The 18259-nt window shown below is 52.7% G+C and overlaps 1 long non-coding RNA gene across 1 annotated transcript; it reads left to right on the forward strand.

Moving 5' to 3' along the window:
* Positions 1–2651: 2651 nt before the first annotated feature.
* Positions 2652–10324, forward strand: LOC308232676. The gene is made up of 3 exons (XR_013958856.1): positions 2652–2738; positions 5502–5654; positions 10198–10324. It is a non-coding gene; the product is annotated as an uncharacterized lncRNA (long non-coding RNA).
* The last annotated feature ends 7935 nt before the right edge of the window (positions 10325–18259 follow it).

Genomic DNA, 18259 nt, shown 5'->3' on the forward strand with positions numbered 1-18259 from the left:
GGACACTTGGATATCCAGGTATGGGAAGAGTCCAGCCCTGCGTGCTTCAGAGGTGGAGCCGGAGCTTCAGTGATGCTGAGGGGGCTTTAGCACTGCTGGCTCTCAGCGTCATGCGAGTAAGAGGTGGGCGCTAGTGTTGGGCTCTACATCTGCCTTGGCAGCCACAAGGTGTATTCAGTAATTCAGATATTGTCCAAAGACTTCTGTTACTGCCAGAGACTGTGGTCTACACATGAACCAGCAGAAGAATTAAGGCAAACATCATAGAATCCTAGCCTGTTTTGGGTTGGAAGGGACCTTACAGCTCATCCAGTTCCAAGACCCTGCCATGGGCAGGGACACCGTCCAGCAGCCGAGGTTGTTCCAAGCCACATCCAAACTGGCCTTGAACACCGCCAGGGATGGGGCAGCCACAGCTTCTCTGGGCAGCCTGTGCCAGGGTCTCAGCACCCGCACAGGGAAAGAACTTCTTCCTGATATCTCATCTTCTAATATCTACTAAATCCTCCCTTTCCTTACTGTGGAACAAGATCTGGAGGGCACTGCATATGGACAATGGGTTTTGGGAGTGATGAAGTATTTGATGCTCTTGTCTTCCAGGTCACCCTGTGCTCCAACACCGTGAAGAGATACAAGCTGGCCCTGGTGGTAGATGTGGATGGTGTTGGCAGAGAGGTGTCATCACTGCCCATCAGAGCCAGGTACCGGCGCTTCCCTTGCAGCCCATCTTCTTTCCCTGTGCATGTGCCACAAGCAAGTGGTGCTGCCTTGCATAGAGCTGGCTGGCTCCAGCTCCAAACAAGGAGCATTGCTCAGTGAGCTAGTTCTGCCCAGCTAGACAGGAGAACAGCAGTGCATGGAAAGCAGTCCATGATGAGCAGCACGTGTGCTCAGCCACAGGCACGGCCCAGAGCCTTTTCCTACAGGGAACTGTGATTATATTCCTTATTGGCCTGCTCTGGGGGCTTGAGATGTAATGTTTTCAAAGGGCCGCCTCTGCTCCTTCCTACAAGTGTTGGACTTGTGCTGGGTTGTGACCAGAATCCAACACTGGTTTGGGCCACAGCGAGCAGCTGCTGCAAGCTGTTGTCTGTCTCAGTTAAGGAGGGGGCGTGCAGATGGCCAAGGGGCTTAGGGCAGGACCGGTGAGGGAAAAGTAAAGGCGAGATCTTATGAAAGACAAAGCAGTCCTTGGTGTGGAAGGTGAGCTCAGGTTTTTCTACTTCCCTCTGGCTCTGTTGAGCACTGATGTTAAGCTCAGAGTTAAGCTAAAAGCTGTTCTTGCTTCAGCCAGATTCAGGCCTGTCGTGCTGCGGTGGGTGTCAGTTCAGTGAGAAGAGGGATGCAGTTCACGGGTGCTGTTCCCTCTCCCAGGCAGAGTTGTGCAGTCAGTGCCTGGGCTGCAGTTGTGTAGAACAAGTGCAAATGGGAGCAGCTGGTGTGTGGACCCGTGGGGGAAGGACCAAGGCAGCCACAGGGCCCGGGAGAGGGTTATGACTCACGGTGCAGGGCAGGTGGTGGCCTGTACCGTGCGTTGCTGGGGTAAAGGGCTGGATTTCAGGCTGGGACACAGCGGTGTTTTCCCTGAGACACTGGAGTCTGGTGTTCCTGGAGCCTTGGCGAGCGCTGCTCCTCGGTGGGAAAGCTCCCTCAGAGCTCATACCTTGCTGGGACCTTTGGGAGGGTCCTTGCAAGCCTCCTGGGGCAAAGGAGGGGCAAAGCTGATCTGGGACAGGGCACCGTGCTCTGCCTGGGCACCGAGCAGCTTTTGTGATGCTGAGTCTCAGGGTCTGCCCCTCTTTTGCAAGAGGTTGTTGAGTAAAAAGAAATTAAAGGCTATTTGTCACTGTAGGGGTATTAAATGTCTATTTGACAGTGACGGATGGGTCACGCTCCATTTGGTGCTCATTGAGAAGTAAACAAGTAAGCAACACCGTCTCAGAACCTAATTCCTCTTGCGCATCTCTCTGCCTAGATGTGTAATTCCCCCGCTGCGAGTGCTCCACCCTGCTGTGACGTTTGGACGATGCTCTCTCAAAGTCCCTTATCAGCAGATGCTGACGCTTGTGAACGACAGCAACCTTCCAGGCTGCTACTGGGCTCTTCCTCAGGTTTGGCCTCGCATCCGCCTCTTGCCTCCAGTGTCACCAAGGGGTTTGTTAGGGAAAAAACAGGTTTGGTTAAGATGTTGCTGGTTTGTATTCAACCCTAAAGGTTTGCTGGGAACAGGAACCTACCTGAATGTCAACTTCAGGAAGCAGCTTAAACTCTTCATTCAGGAAGCAGATAATATTCTAGTCTTCGGGATGCTTTCAATGCAGGAGAACTTGTAGGGCTGTTAAAAGCTGGTGCAGGGAGGCAGCCAGCATGGGATGGGGGGTTGTGGAGGCAGCAGCTTTTGGACCTCCTCAGGATGCTGAACCCATACAAGTCTTGCATCTTGAGTTGTGCCTTTTGGCTTTCTCCTAGGGGTTTTTAGACGTGTGTGTGAGTTGCCGTTGTGATAGACGTTAAAGAGTTGAAAGTTTCCTCAAAGGTCACTCTGAAGTCGTGTTTGATTCTGTCGCTTACAGGAGAACAAGGATGCTGCTGCTGTGTGGTACTCCAGCCCTGAGCCCCGTGGGATTATCCAGCCTCACAGCTCAGTGGAGATCCCGTTCACACTGGAAGTCCAGGTGACGGGAAAGCAGGACACCGTTGCTCGTGTTGCGGTGTTTGGGAGTGAAGAATCCCCACTGGTGAGTGCTGGGGCAGACGCGTGCCTTTGTGCCTCTCGTCTTGGTGGGGTGTAAAGCGCACAGGAGTTCTTCCAGGGAAAATGATCTGTGGCTGTTGTCTACAAGGAAAGGGGATTCATGGCATAAGCAACACTAATGCCTGGAGAAGAGGGAGGCTGGTATCCGCTTAGGTGGTGTGCCTGGCACTTCCATGTGTCAGTATGGAAGTGTCTGACACAGCATTTATTTACGGGTATGTGAGACAGGATAACAAGCCTAATCTGAAACTCAGAGCAGTCCCTGGCTCTTGTACTCTGCTGTGTTTGTTACAGCTGAACTGGAACTGCTGCTTCATTAGAACTTGTGTTGAGGAGCAGGCAGGGATACCCTGAACCCTGCTACAGCGAGCGCTGTCTTGGAAATGGTGCCGAAGGGATGTTCTCTCCAGAGCTGGAATGCAGCTTTGTCCATCATGTCAGGTCCATCATGTGTGAGCAGCATCCATCCGTCAGATCTCCTGGCCAAAAGCCCCACCGAGGACACCAGAGTCTCCACACCGCTTGCATCTGGAGCAGAGAGTCTCTGGTTGTCCACCAAGCTTGGAAGTGGATGAGGCAAAGCCTTCCTGGGCTGAAGCCTGCTAAAAGAAGTTGTTTGCAACAGCAGCAATGACAACAGAATGTAGACAAGGGGATGGTGTCTGTAGTCTCCTGGCTTCATGTGGCTGAAACTGAGAACAAATCCAGCTAATGAAACTTGAAAATGATACTGACTTTTGAAGCAGCGGTTTGAAAATGTCTTGTCAGATCTTGGAGCATGAAAGAGGATATCAGAGGATTGCTGGGAACCTTAAGCTTTCCGCAACGGAAAATAAGGCTGACATTTTGAAAGTGCTTGTAGGGATTTAAACTTTTGTTAACGTGAAGGGAAATGCTGCTACTAAACCCCCTGGATGCCGCCAAGTATCTCCACTCCACCCTGTTGTGGATATGCGTGTAAACCAGTCAACAGGAAGGCCAGGCAGTGCTGGTGGTCTGAAGTTTGACCACAGTTGCTCTTACGAGCACCTTCTATTTATATAGAAGGAACATTCCCCTTGAAGAGGAAAGTTTCTCCCCACTAGAATAACCAGTTGTTTAACTGTGAGCTGCTTTTTAACTACTGGTTTCTTGCACAGCTTTTACCCTTGGGCAAACAGTTTGTAGTTTCAAAGTTCACCTTAACTTAATCCTTTTGATGTGGAGGTGAACATGTCAATCTTTTGCCCAAAGGGTGAGCATTTCAGCTGGAGGATCGTGGCTGTCCCTAAAGACGCGACACATGGGACTGAGTGACCCTGTGCCCCGTCAGTCCATCCTCAAGGCGCTGCTCTCGTGCTCGGCTGCTGCTCGCAGCCAGCAAATGCTGGTCAAAACCTGGCTGGGTGTTGCCTGCACAGATGGGAGTTTCTGGGTGTTAATTTTCTCTAGGTCTGCCTTATGGCTTGAGTGCAGCTTCAGGAGTTCCCCGGTAGCTGACTCCTCCAGAGCTTTCTGGGCCAGCAGAACAGCCGCTGTCCTGTTACGCATCCTGTGCTGGTGGCAAATCCTAATGTATGGATCATCTGGTGCAAACCCGAGCTCAGGGGAGTGGCTGCCGTATATTGCAGAAAGCAAGATATTACAGCATCTGAGGCTGGTTTGGGTTGGAAGGGACCTCAAAGCTCATCCAGTTCAAACTCCCTGCCACGGGCAGGGACACTTTCCACTAAACCTGGTAGCTCCAAGCCACATCCAAGCTGGCCTTGAACAGTGCCAGGGATGGGGCAGCCATAGTTCCTCTGGGCAGCCTGTGCCGGCCATAGCTCTTCTGGGCAACCTGTGCCAGAGCCTCACCACCCCTCACAGGGAAGAACTTCTTCCCAGGATCCCATCTTGATCTCCCCCCTGCCAAGTGAGAGCCATTCTTCCTTGTTCTGTCCCCACAGGCCCTTACCCAAAGCCCCTCTCCAGGTTTCTTGTTGGCCCCTTTAGGCACTAGAAGCTGCTTTAAGGTCTCCCCAGAGCCTTCTCTTCTTCAGGCTCTACGAGCCTGGTTAAGCTTTGGGGTGTTTGGAGCTGGGAAAATCCAGCCAGACTGGATAAATTCTCATTGGTTTTAGTGATGTGAGAAGGGGGTTTAGCAAAAGGATCCACATTCCTCCTCCACTAGTCTGTGCCACTTCTGCAGGAACAAACTTCTGGGTCTCAGGCTGTCAACAGAAAAAAATAGTGCGCAATGATGCCATTAATAATTAATGTCTCAATGCAATAACTAACTAATACCAGGAATGCAGACAAGCACAAATGAGAGGCAACTAACTCGCATGGTCTCTGCTCTGAAGAGCTTTGCTTCCAGCCTGTGCTGGTTTTCACAGGAGAAGCTTTGGGAAGGTTGAAGACGTTCCTGTGCAGTGTGGCTGTGCAGCCGCAGCTATCAGAGATGGTGGTTTATGGCATGATGGAGCAGTACAAGGAGCAGATGTAGGCACAGGGTAGAGGAGGGAGAGCTGACAGCATGGAGGAGGTGTGAAAAGCGTGCATGGGAGATGAGGGTTCTGTGTCCCCTCATAATGGGATCTTGTGGCTTTCAGATCCGCAGGGACCACTCCAGGTGCCACCTTTGCTCCAGCCTTCCTGTTTCAGCCTCACAACACCGACAGCTTCAAAGAGCCAGAATTGCCCCAGCCTACGAGCACCCTTAGAGCTGTCCAGTCATTCTAAACTCTCCGTGTTTTTTCTCTCTCCTGCCTGGCTCCTGGAGCAGACAATCCATTTATTGAGCACTGGAGAAGGACCGGTTGTCCACGTGCACCCAAGTGAGATAAATTTTGGCAGCATCCAAGTTCTGCAAGATGCTTCCCGAAGCCTCCACCTGTCCAATCAGTCCGTCATCCCTGCATCCTTCTCGGCAAAGATGGTAAGTGTCGCTGGGGCTGTTTGCCAGTGCAAGTGACTGGCCCATAGCAGCCTGTGACTGGATTATTTATTTCTATGCGACATTTCCACATCACTGTCTGAGAGAGAAGGCAAGCTGTTCCATCCCAGTGCAGCAAGAGGAGCCTGGCTCTGGGGGCAGTTGTCGCTGGGGCACCCGTCAGTAAAACAGAGTTTGCAGAGCTGTTTGAGCAGAAAGGAGTTCATTTCTGCAAGTTCTCCCTTTTATTTTCTGGAGGGCGTTTAGCTGTGAGAGTCTGTTTTTTGGAACTGAGAGGTCCGTCCTCAAGGTGCTTACAGTGAAGTGGGTTTCGCAGCTCCTGGGGGTCAAACCAGCTGTGTTGTTGCCCAGAAGTAGACTTGTAAGGGCTGCGTACCTACAGAGCCTGTGGGCTCCGTAACATTGTAGAGCATGTGGCTGCAGACAGAGGCTGTTTAATTCCTGGAGGCCGCATGGTGGAAAAGGCTGCGGAGCAGAAGGAGGTTGTGGGATCCTCTGACAGGGGCTGATGCGGCCAGGAAGGGCTCATGTGCTGGGGCTGGGGGGTGCTCCCCACCAGAGGGGAGTCTGTGAGGGGCTTCAGAGGAGGTTTGTTCTTCTGCAGGCTGGGTTGTTGAAGTTCTGGAGCTGCTTCACGCAGGCGTGTCGCTGGGGACTTGGTTGTGTCTGCGCATGAAGCATCCAGCAGTGCGTGAGAGCACGGGCTCAGCCCCCTGGGCAAGGAGGAGGGGGCTGAATTTCTCTCCTGCTGCTTTTCCTGCTGTTTTGGGGGTTAAATAGAACCTCGAAGCAGGAGATTCCCAGGGCAGGTTTCTTTGTCTGCACCATACAAATCTGCTTTCCATCTCTGCAAAGAGCAAGCACCCCAGTGCCCTCAGCAGCTGCCTCCTTCAGTGCCCTTTCTAACTTGCTGGTAACCAAAGCAATTGTTAACTCTGCTCGTCAGGGGAAACCAAAGATGTCCTATTGTGCTGTGCCTATTGGCAACTGAATTACAGAGGATTAGAAGTCTTCAAGGCAGCTGTGTTTCTAGAAGCAAGCTGAGAGCTTTTCCCAAAGGAATAGCAGGAGGAGTCTGGTTATTAAACGTTGTGGTTGGCAGCAGCTGGCCAAGCCATACCCATGTCCTGGAGAGCTGTGATGTGCAGAGTGGTGTCCCTGGTCTCCCCATCGTGTCAGGGCTGGCAGATGCGATCATGGAGGGGTGAGCTGTGGACAGGGAACACAAATGGAGAAAAGCTCTGCCCCTTGATTCCGTAAAACATCCCCTTGATGGTGCTCGGGCAGAGGCTAAACCACAGTGGTCCTCATGCTTGTGCTGAGGAGCCAGGGGGAGGCTGGTTGGTGGTGGGAGCATGTAGCCAGCGTCAGGCTCTGATCTCCACTTCCTGCAGGGCTCATGGTGCTTTTGGGCTGTTTCCTGCCACTGGCTGTTTGTGTGGATAAGGAGCAGCTTTGAAATGAAGAAGAGAGGTTCCCCCCACCGGGAATGATGAACCACCTGGGAGAAGGCTCTGCACCCAGCTGGTGCAGGAGGGGGTTTATTTCCCCTTCATGAGCAGCCCTACGAGGGCAATGGGTCAGCCTGACAAGGTGGGAATGGTGTTGTTAGAGCTACGGCTTTTGCTAGAGCTGTGGCTTGATCAAACGCAGCTGCATTTGTAATGTGGAGTTCTGCTTCCTCTGTCACTTGTGCAAGGCCAGAGTGACCAGATCACTTCAATGAATCGTCTGTAAGAAGCTTCAAGAGAACTGATGGTGGTGTATCCGCAGTCATCCCTCAGGGCAGCTATCTGCCCCTTCCTCCCTCTCTCCTTCCCTCCCTCCCTCCCTCCTGCCCTCCATCCATCAAATGCACACTGGTGTCCATTGTAACCAAATTGTGGAAGCTTTTATTCACGATGGACGTCTGTGCTGGGATAAGATTCTGATTGTCGTGGTGAACTTCTGAAGTGACGGATCCCAACCCTTAGTGGTTACTCAGGAGCTCTGACGTCCAATAGTACAAGAAGCTCCTGCAGGGTCAGAAATAGCTACTGTCTTTGTGTATCCAGTGCATACAGCTATGGCATCGTTTTCCGGTGCACTCAAGGATAAGCAAGTAGCAGAGATGTTGCCCGAGGTTGGGTATTTGTCTTGAAAGTGGGGGGATTTTGTAGCGTGGCTCCAAGAGGTTTCTTGTCTCTGGGACACAGGCTGGATTGGGTGCAGGCAGAAGCTGACCTAGAAACCCGAGAGAATGTGTCTGGGCAGAGCCCTGTGGCCCTGGCAGGTGTCCTGTTCAGCACTGCACTGTGCTGCCCCTTGGAGCCAGAGCAGATGCTGAGTGAAAGAATGAGGAGAGGATGCAAATCCTCCTCCCCTGGCATGGGCTGTTGGCCTGGCTGGGCCCAGCAGGGCTCTGCTGGGTCACCCCAGGGAGTTGAAGGTCCGGCTCCGTCGAGACCGCCATCCTCATTCCTCAGGAATAGTTTCTGGGGTACAATTTTCTGCCCGGCTTGTTGCCAAGCTTTGATAAATGAGCTTTGTCAGGGAGCAGCCTCACAGATTCACCTTTGGAGCAGAGCGCTCAGGGCTCCTTTCCAAGCGAGTTGCCCTGTGTCAGCATGAATCAGAGAGGTTGTACATGAATGTCAGTGGAGTCTTCACACCCACTGGCTTGGTGTGAACGTGTTGGCTGGGCAGCCCTTGGCTGGTGGCAGCCAGGTCCGTGGTTTCCATCCTAAATGAGTGTTTGGTTGTCTTCCAGGCTGGCGAAAACTCGTGCTGGAGTATTGGACCCAGTCAGGGAGTGATCCCTGCCATGGCCGAGGTGTCTCTGGCTGTGACTGCAAACTTGGATGCCATGGAGCAATTCAAGGACGAGGTGGTGCTGTTCATTGAGAACAGTCGTTCCTACGTCATCCCTGTCCAGGCTGTTGGCGTTGGCACCACGATTGTCATTGAGAAACCCTTTGGCCCGGAGCTCAACCTGGGGCCCTGCTTCAGGTAGGGAATCTCTCGGCTCCTGCTTCCCCATGGGCTCAGCAAGGAGGAGGTCTGCTGCAGTCCCTCAAGCTTCTTGAGTGCTCAAGGTCCTGGCTCTGCTTCCCTGAAGCCACAGGGATTCCTTTAGAAACATTTTCTGGCCATTGGAAAGTCGTTAGGTGCTCTGAAAAGCCACCAAGCTGGAGACCAGTTGCTAAATTGTTGCTGAGTTGTCTTTAGTCATAATCCATTTATTTCCTCACTTTATCAAACAAAGATTTGGAGGAAAGGAGCAGGTCCTGGAAGCCTCCCTCTGGGAAATGCTGCCTTACAAGTATAAACGTGTTTGTCTTTGCAGTGATGTTGCTCGCTTTCCCATTCCCTCTGGAGTATCATCTCCCAGCAGCAGCAAGCCTGGGCAGTAGCTTGTTAGCAGCTCCTCGACTGAATGAATGGTGCCGGTTTATTTCCCCTGTGCCCGGGAGCCCTGGAGGAGCAGCAGAATTTCTTTGCCCTGTGTCACCCCCCAGTTGGCTCCTTTACCCCACTCCGTGCCCGGTTGCTCTTTATTAGACGTGGTGGCGCTTTCCTGGTTTCTCCTGCCTGCTTCCCAAGGCACGGGCAAGCGAGGCTGGATACAGGACCAGGTCTGGAAGGGGGAGGAAGTGTGGAAGTCTGCTGAGGTGGAGTGGGATAAATGAGGAGTCTTAATTGAAATTGCTGAGCTGGAAGGAGAAGATTCACTGGTCCCAATGTGTGTGTCTGAAACCAGGCATGTTCTTAAAGACAGGAGGAAAAAGTGCTGTTTGCCTTGTGGTGGAGACCTCCTCAGACAAGAAGAACAGTCTTCTTGGGGTGCCTCTTCCTTTCTCTGGCTGCAAAGAGGGTCCGTGGTGCTGCGATACCTGAATTCTTGGGGTAGAGAGAGCAGGTTAATCCTACCTCACGTACTTGGGATAGATTTGGAGAGATAAAATACGCACCCACGAGCCACCCCCATAAGCAGGGACATTGCAGGGAGGTTGGTGCTTGTCCAGAGTTTGCTGTGCTCAGTGCAGCCACAAGCTGGCTGCACAATGGAGGAGACAGTGTCCATGTGATTCATGTAGCTGTCTTCTGCCCCCCTTTATGTGTTTGCCTGCGGGCTCAGTTTGGAGCTGCTGCCATTGCTGTCTGCTGCAGAGCTGCCACCAAAGGGTGGCAGGCTGGGGGCGATGAGGGTTGGATGCTCCCTAAGGGATGCCTCAGGGGCATGAACGACAGCTCCCAGTGGGAAGGTGGAATGGCAGCGAGGCTGTTCCTCCACCCACTTGCATCTAGGGCAGGCTGTTCATGAAGCTCGTCCTTGCTGGGTGCAAGCAGAGCAGCTGCTGGATGGTGACAACCCTAGGGGCAACCAAGGTCTGTCTTTTGGTGAAGCTTTGCGCTCGGTCAGCCTTCTTGGAGGTGGTTTTGTTGCCGAGTGTGCAGTCAGGTCGTGCCCTCAGGGTGCTGAAGCTGGGTGACCGCTGGCAAATAGCAGCTCCCCTGCCAATTTGTGTCTCTGCTTCTCCTCTAGCCTGGATCCCTGCTGTTACCGCTTCAAGATGACAAACAAAGGACGACGCACCCATCTGCTGTATTGGAGCACAGAAGGTGGCACCACACTTCAGCGGCGCAATCATCTCCCTCCCATCAGTAACACCAAGGGCAAGGTTTCCTCCTGCAGCCCCGTGTTTACGCTTCAGCCGCTGAAGACAGAGCTGATGCCTGGCCAGGCAGCGGAGATAGTGCTGGAAGGCTCCTGCAGCACCCCCCAGGTGAGTTCCCCCCCATCGGGGCATTTCTGCAGCCCCTTGACATTTGCCTGAGGAAATGAGCAAGTGCTTTTGAGAACCTGGTTTCCTGTCACAAGTTACCATGGCAGCACCAGTTGCTTTCTGTGCTCGCCACCATCAGTTGCTGAGGCTTTCTGAGTTCCATGGCTACTGTAAAGCGAACTTGGTGGTAGCAAAACATGGCCTGAAGGAACTGTCGCCCCAGGCTCTGTCCAGCCTGGCCTTGAACACTGCCACGGATGGAGGATTCAGCACTGCTTTGGCAACCTGTGCCAGTGCCTCACCATCCTGACATTAAAGAACCTCTTCCTTCTTTCTAACCTGAACTTCCCCTCTTTGAGTTTAAATCCGTTAGCCCTTGTCCTGTTGCTGCAGTCCTTGAAGAAGAGTCCCTGTCCGGCGTCCTTGTAGGCCCCCTTCAGATAGTGGAAGGCTGCTCTGAGGTCTCCACGCAGTTTCTCTTCTCCAGGCTGAACAGCCCCAGTTTTCTCAGCTGGCCTTAAAGTTACAGGGAGAGTGGGAGCCCAGGCAGAAAGTAACTAAAGAAATGGCAAGTTGTCTGTGTGGGGAAGCAGCGAGTGAAACAAAGCACCCAGGAAGGTAGGGAGCGTCTGGGAGCAGCACTGATTTTCCTCTGTAGACAAACACGGGCCGGGAGCTTGTCTGGCACGGAGAGCCAATGAACAAAGAGCGAACAGAAAACACAGAGAACATGAAACACAGAGAGAAATGAACCCGGTGTGCCAGCTCTAATGATCTGAATGATGTTTGTCCACATGGGAAACTGTTCCAGGGATCATCAGAACTGACAGCTTGACTTGGCGTCAGTATTTCCATCACCGCTCGCCCCAGTCCCTCAGCCAGCCCCAGTGTCCCGAGGGCAGGCAGGTCTTGCAGCACCCTTGGGTGGCAGCTCAGAGGGGCAGATTTCAGCAGGATCACTGAGTGTTCTCCTCCCTGGACCCTTCTTTCTGGGGGAAATCCAGCTCTTCAGAGGAGCTGCCATCTGAGCCCGGTGTGCATTCAGTGGCTCCAGGAGCACTGGGCACAAGTGTTTAAGTGAATGAGGAGTAAATCTGCATTAAGCTCCTGCTGCTACTAGAGTTTGAGAGGTGTTTTAAAGGATTGCCTCAGTGGTAGCTTGAGGAAGACTTGATTTCTCAGCTGGTTGGCTCCGATGGGACTGTCCCTATGCAGTCCTGAGCCCATAAGGCTTTGCTGAAGAGGGAAGAAGGTACCAGAAAGGAAACAAAGTGATCAGGCCACTGGTGTGGGTGTCTTGCCTGGAAAGCCAAATGGGCATCTGTGAGCTCGACTGTGGCTACCTGGCTCCTGCAGTCCAAGCCAAGATGCTGGGATTGGGTTTTCCACCTTCTCTGGGTCTTGAGAACTTCATACTCTTGGGGTTGGTTAGAAGCCGAAGACCCTGCGTTGCACGTGCAGCAGAGATGATTCTGAAGTCTGTAGGCTCTGAGGAGGAGTTGGGTTGTGGTGTGCATCAGAGGGAAGAGAGAGGAATAAAGGGAGGAATGTGGGGAAGTGAAAGCATGAAGAATCAGGAAAGGAGTCTTGAATGGAAGAGCATCCAGCTTAAGTAGAGGGTTTTCATGCCAAGTGGAAGACATCTCTTTCCTGGGGAGGTTTGGTTTAAAGCCAGCTCTAGGAGGACACAGCACATCCTAGGAAGGCAGGCTGGCTGTTTGGGGTTTTTCCACGGATCCTTTCCACTAAACTTCCAAGGGAGGATTTGCTGGCCTTGATCCTTCTCTCACCTGTTTCCCTTCATACAGTCTGGTTTGTTTTTTTTAATGAGTTCCTAGAGCTTTCGGTAAGCATTTTGCTTGTCAGTGGGACAAACGAAACCAATAATCATTTGGGGCAGGGATTGTTCTGACAGCTGTAGGCAGCACAAGACTCCTGAGGGCCTTTTGTGGCGGTTGGGTTGTAACATCAGGAACATGTGAGTACAGAAGGAAGAGGATGCAGCATATAAAGAAGAGAGGGCTCCTGAGGAGACCAGTGGCTGTAACTTCCTGCAGTAATGGGGTCTGTGGGTGGGTGGCTCACAAATGCAGTGTGTTTTCTGGACACCCTGATAACACCCCCTGGGTGCCGTGTGACTCGCATGCAGGTGGTGAAGGAGAAGCTGCTGTGTCACGCCATCGTGGGCAAGGAGGGAGTGAAGAATCTGATCATGCAGGTGGACGTCACGTGCGAGTTCATTGCTCCTGCTCTGCAAATATCCACCAGAGAAATCACTTTCCGGGTGGAAAAGGTGAGCCTCTGGACTGCATCCTGGCACTGACTGGTGTGGCTGGTGTGTGCCTGTGTCCAAAGGAGGAAGTTCAACAGCTTCTCCAAGTCCACGGAGCTTTGGCTATCGATTTGAGCCAGGCCAAGCTTTTGTCATGAATGCCGAGCTCACTATTTCACCCCTCTGGGTCTGGGGAGAGTCTCTGCAGCTCTGTTCTGCCCTTCTTGATGTGGAGACAGAATTGAGCTGCTGAGCCAAGGGCACGGGCTGAGATGTGGGACCCGTGAGAGCAGCGTGGGCTTTGCAGAGCCACCTCGTGTGCTGGGGCTGCAGGTGGAGAGCAGATCCCTCCTCACCCTCCCTGAGGTGCTGGTGAAAGGAGTGAGGATGCTGCTAGAGATGAGGCTGTTCTCTAACTTCACCCAGGTAAAACTGAGATGACAGCTGCTCTGCCGAGGGGGAGCATGGCCCCTTCCAGAGAGACACCAGTGTCTGTACTCAGGGTTTTGAGGATCTTGCAAGGCATGGTGATGTCTGAGCAGCGATCGTGTAGGGAAGCCGAGAAAACCTGAGATTCGTGTCAACTGCTCAAGCTGATTAGGGCAAACTGGCATCTCTTGTGTCCCTTTGCCTTCCCTGCTGTCGGTATGGATGCTACCTCTTTGCCTTTCCCAAGCCTCACCTTCTTCAAATGACCCACGAGTGCCCTTCAGCTGAGCTCATCAAGCTCAGCTGGCCCTCAGTGATGAGAGCACCAGTGCAAAGAGTGTGCCCTTTAGTCTCCGGATCCGGACTCCTGCATCATCTTTCCCTCTCGCGCGAGGTGTCTGAAAAAGAGCAGATAGTTCATGATTTAGTTTCTGTGGTTTCAGGTCTCTCCTCCGGTTCCCAGGCTTCCAGAGAAGCACAAATCCTGTGAGCAGGCAGTTCACATCTCATCAGAAGCTTTTCAGCTCCCCCTGCTGTCTGCCTGTGGTCTGCTTGATGCCACATGCTCCCATGTATTGAGTGCTGCGACACTGCAGGAGTTGGATGTCAGTACATCCAGACTTAGTTTCCCAAACACTGTCTAGTTTAGCTAAACCATGCAGGAAGCCCGGAGCAATGCATGGAGAGGAAGAAACAGCTTAGGCTGAGCTTAGCTTTGAGGCTGCAACATCTTGTCGCTGGAGCAGGGGCAGCGGGTTGCAGCCAGACTGTTGAGGTTTGGAGCCGTCTGCATGTGCCCGTGAATGTTCAAAGCTGAGCTCGGGCTGCTGCAGGCTGTCCGCTGCGGGCCCTATTGTGCTTGCTGGTCTCCTCTGAGCAGCACCACTGCTTTACGGGCTTGGCAGAGCTGATAAGGTGGTAAGAAACTACTGTATGTGAGTGGAAATGGCCTTGTGCCTTGTGCCTGTGTGTCCTGTCTGCCCAGGAGAGGACACACAACTGGAGCCAGACTGGGTTCACTTCCTGTTTTGGATGTTGCTGAAGAAGCTGCCTCCTCTGGGGGCCCGCTCCCTCATCTGTACACGAGACTGTTTCCCTGTCCTCTGGGGGATGCTGTGGGTTCTAAACGTGAAAGCGTCTGATACAGTTGGAGGAAAAACTTTCCAGAGGGGTAGAAACTGATCAAAAGAGTAAATAGAGATGGATGCGCTTTGGGGGCTGGAAAATTTGAAACGCATCTGAAGGGGAGGAGGTCCATGGCCACTTGAGGTTCACTTTTTCTTGTCTTCTGTTTCTGTAGCACCCAGGTGATGTCCTGACTCTTCAGTACAAGCCTCTCTCTTTAAAGAACATGTGCTCCCTGCCCCTCAGCGTGGTCCTTGCCTTAGAGCAGCCCTTCTCCATCTGCACTGCGGACCAGCAGCCTCTCCCTGCAGATGCTCAGGTGAGCAGCCCTGGACCTTCTTGCTGCTGGGCTTTGAAGAGGGGTGACCGTGGTGGTGTGTCTGTGTTGGGAGGTCCTCCAGCAGGGAAGTGTGTTCTGTAGAGTCTGCAGTAAACTGACCCGAGCTAAATCAGATGTAAAAGAAGCTGCTGAAGGAAACAGAATGTCACCTGAATCGGGAAGAGACGTCCTGGCTTGAAGAGAGGAGGAGGAGGGAGCAGGTCTGGGCAAGCTGTAGGAAAGGTATCTCCTGGGAAGCATCCCAGCTCTCTAGCAGCCATCCTCAGATAAGCTGGGGAACAGCTTGCTCTCTTTGAGGGCAGCCCTGCCTTTGGGAAGGCTGAGGTAGGCTTCTCCAGCTGCTGCCTGGCTCCTGCCCTGCTGTTTGCGGAAGGTGTTGGCCATGGCCTCTGCAGGGCACATGTTGTTGTAGGTCCAGCCGCCGTTTCCGTGCCCTGCCAGTGATCAGTGCCTGCATGGGTGAGGCTGCAAAGCCACTGCACTTGTGCTGCAGGCTAAAGGAGTTCCTCCAGAGTCAGGGCGAAGGCCTGGATGCCAGAGTGCTGCTTTGGTTGTGTTTAGCACTGGCTTCTGCGGGTCCAGAATTCAGGAGAACAGTGTGGATTTCCTCTTGTATTGGTGCAAAGCACAGAACCGTGAGCCTCAGCTAGCTTCAGACAAAAGTGTGGTGCTTGGTCAGACACCGTGAAGAAAATGAAGGATGAAGCGAGAAGCCCATGTTGGGGTCACGCGTTGAACTTTTCATCTCCTTGCAGCCCGTGAGGCTGAGGGCAGGGGAGGAACTTCAACTCCGCATTGGATTTAACGCTGCTTATGAGAAGGATTTGCTTATCCGGGCAGCAGAGAAGGCTCTGAAGATCAAGTTCCTGGAGCATCCTCATGAAGAGCAGGTCACCGTTCGGGGAGAAGTCTACTTCCCGAATCTCCAGATCCAGACCACGGCCCTGGACTTTGGCTGCATCCTGAATGACACCAGGGATGTGCGTTACATGGAGATGACCAACTGCAGCCCACTGGTTGTCCGGTACCACTGGTCATTCCTGAAGGAGAGCCAGGTGAACCCAGTGAGGTACGTGCACCTTTCCCTCTCCTGGAAGCTCTTCTTCCTGATGTCCTGTTTGTGGTTTGCAAAGCCCAGGGCCGTTTGCCTGATCTGCCAGATTGTTTTCAACCTGTCCTTGAGGAGCAGCTCAGCCGAGGTGCTCAGGGAATAGGTGATCTCCGCCAGTTTGATGCTGGGAAGGAGACAGCATTCTCCAGCCAAGCTGGGACTGTAGGACACTACTGACCCTTTTCACGTAGCCGTAAGCTGGAGTCCTGCTTTATCTCTGCAGCTACAAAGCCACGCTTTGGCACTTGGACAAGCAGATGTAGAAGGTGCCCTCTTCTCCTTGCCTGCTAACTCCATCCGTTGTCATTTTGTACTAAGATCCTACCCAGGCACTGTCAGCAGAGTGATACACTGCTGTCCCAGTCCCTTGCTCTGCTCTGCTGTAGCCGTGTATGGGTTCCTGGGGGAAGGAAGGCTGACGCAGAAAGCTGCTTTCTCAGACCTTCGTGGCCTGAAGCACACCCCCCCTTGAAGTGAGTGTTCATCTGTTGAACTGCACGTCACATTCACGGAAGAGCTATTTAGAGTTTTAGAGAGGAATGGCAGGTTCTGCTGTGGCTTTCGGTCCAGCTGTAGATGCTGGAGGGAGCCCTCGTATGGACATCCCTGGGAAGGAGGACCGTGCAGTGGTGGTCTGTGGTTTCCAAGCCCAAGAGCAATCTTGTAGTGGCGCTGAAGCACATCTAGAAGCACATTCCTAGTGTTCCTCCTGCTGTGGCTTCTCAGCATAGTACACAAGCCTGGTCTGAGCAGTCCGAAGGACAATAGCAAATGGTTTTCCGTAAAGCCCTAGGAAACGCAGCAAAGTTCACCATGAGGCACTGAAGTGCTGCTATTACTAAGAAGAGAACTGATCAAGAAGCAGTTGTGTGAAGGGAATTGGGATCTGACTCAGAGGAGGTGACCTCTTGGGAACTGGAAATGAGCTGTGGCTGTTAGAAGGGCTTGGTGGAGACAACCAGGGCGCTAGGGTGGCCCATTCTCAGCTGAGTCTTACCAAGTAAGACCAAGTCTTTAGCGGGGCCCTTCTTGATGCACGACACCTTCAAGAGCAGACCCTAAAATGCAGAGGCAAGTCCGAAAAAGCAGCTGGAGGGAGGTGAGGAGGGCTGTGAGCTCTGCTGGCAGCCCCCTGCACTCTCCTGTAACTTAGATGAGGCTTTAATTCCAAGCGAAAGGGAAAATCTAGTTTTGGTTAGATAGATTTGATAGAAATCTTTCTAATCTAATAGCTAATCTAGAGGTGGATTTAGATGTGATAGAACAATGCATGTGTTTTCTAATAGCAGAGAAACAAGCACGTCAGAGCGAAGCCTGTGTGGACTTAATTTCCTCTGCCTGTTGATCTTTACTCTTAGTTTTGATTAGAACCAGTTTAGGTGTTTGGACGTGTGAATGCGAATCAGTTTTCAGCTGTTAATTGCCCTGTCTCTGCTTGAATTGGCTTTGCTGGGCCTGAGCCTGCAGGTGCTTGTTCTGAGGTGGGTGCTGAGTCGTTGCACTGTTGGCAGCGGAGGGTCCTGAGCACCTCGGCAGGACACAGCCTCTGTCCTGCCCCCTGCCGAGGGGTGTCCACCCCTCCAGAGGGTTTGCACAGCCCCTTGGCTGCTCCTTAGTGCTGTGGACGTGAGGAGAGCTCCTCTGCTGCTCTGCATGGTCATTAAGCAGTGTTGTGCCCTCTCCGGGTCGCTCAGCAGACACTGTGTGATGCTCTGTGCCAGAGCTGAAATGAAGATGGTCTCCAAGGTGTTACCACCTCAAATTGCTCATTAGGAGCCTGCAGAAGGGCGGCGTGTCAGGTGTTAGTTCTGGTGCACACTAGGCACTGTTGGTATTCTAAATTATCAGCGCTAACTCAGTCTGACATGGAAGGAATCAAACATCAGGTCTCATGAAGGTGAGATCAATAGATTGGAACTTTCCCTACCTCTAACCTTGCTGGAGCTGGTCATCAGAGACTCCCAGGATCAGTCACACACTTTTATTTTGGTCAGGAGAGAAAAGTGCTGTTTCTCTGCCTCAACAAGACTTTGTGTGCTTACATTTTTTTCCTTCTAATTGTCCAACGCATTCTTTCCTCCTTGCTCTTTGGTCACTGCTGCTACTGGGGGCAGAGCGATCATAGGAGCAACACAATCCAACTGTTGCTGTGTGGCTGGACATAGCCAGTGCACACCAACCTGTGGCCTTTCTCTGACTCCTGAGCCATGAATGTCTCATGGTTACTCTTCTTGTAGACCCACGTGGTTAGAGACAGCCTAACCCTCAGCCCTTGGACCTCTGAGAGCTCAAAGCTGAGCTAAGCCTTTGCACCAAGGTGTTTTCTCCAGTGATGGAATGGATCTTCAGAATCACTCAGCAGGAGATAGCAGATCTGGAGGCAAGCAGTTGCCAGCTGCCTGCACGGCTGCTATACCGGTGTCATCCCCATGCGTTGACCTGCTCCATCCCAGTTTTGGAGCTCATTACTGAGCTCGCACCACTGATGCCCACCCAGGGGCCCCATCCTGCCGAGGAGCTGCTGTGCAGACTTCCCTCCCTCCC

The sequence above is a fragment of the Psittacula echo genome (assembly GCF_963264785.1).
Source record: "Psittacula echo genome assembly, contig: SCAFFOLD_59, whole genome shotgun sequence".
Taxonomy (NCBI): Eukaryota; Metazoa; Chordata; class Aves; order Psittaciformes; family Psittacidae; genus Psittacula; species Psittacula echo.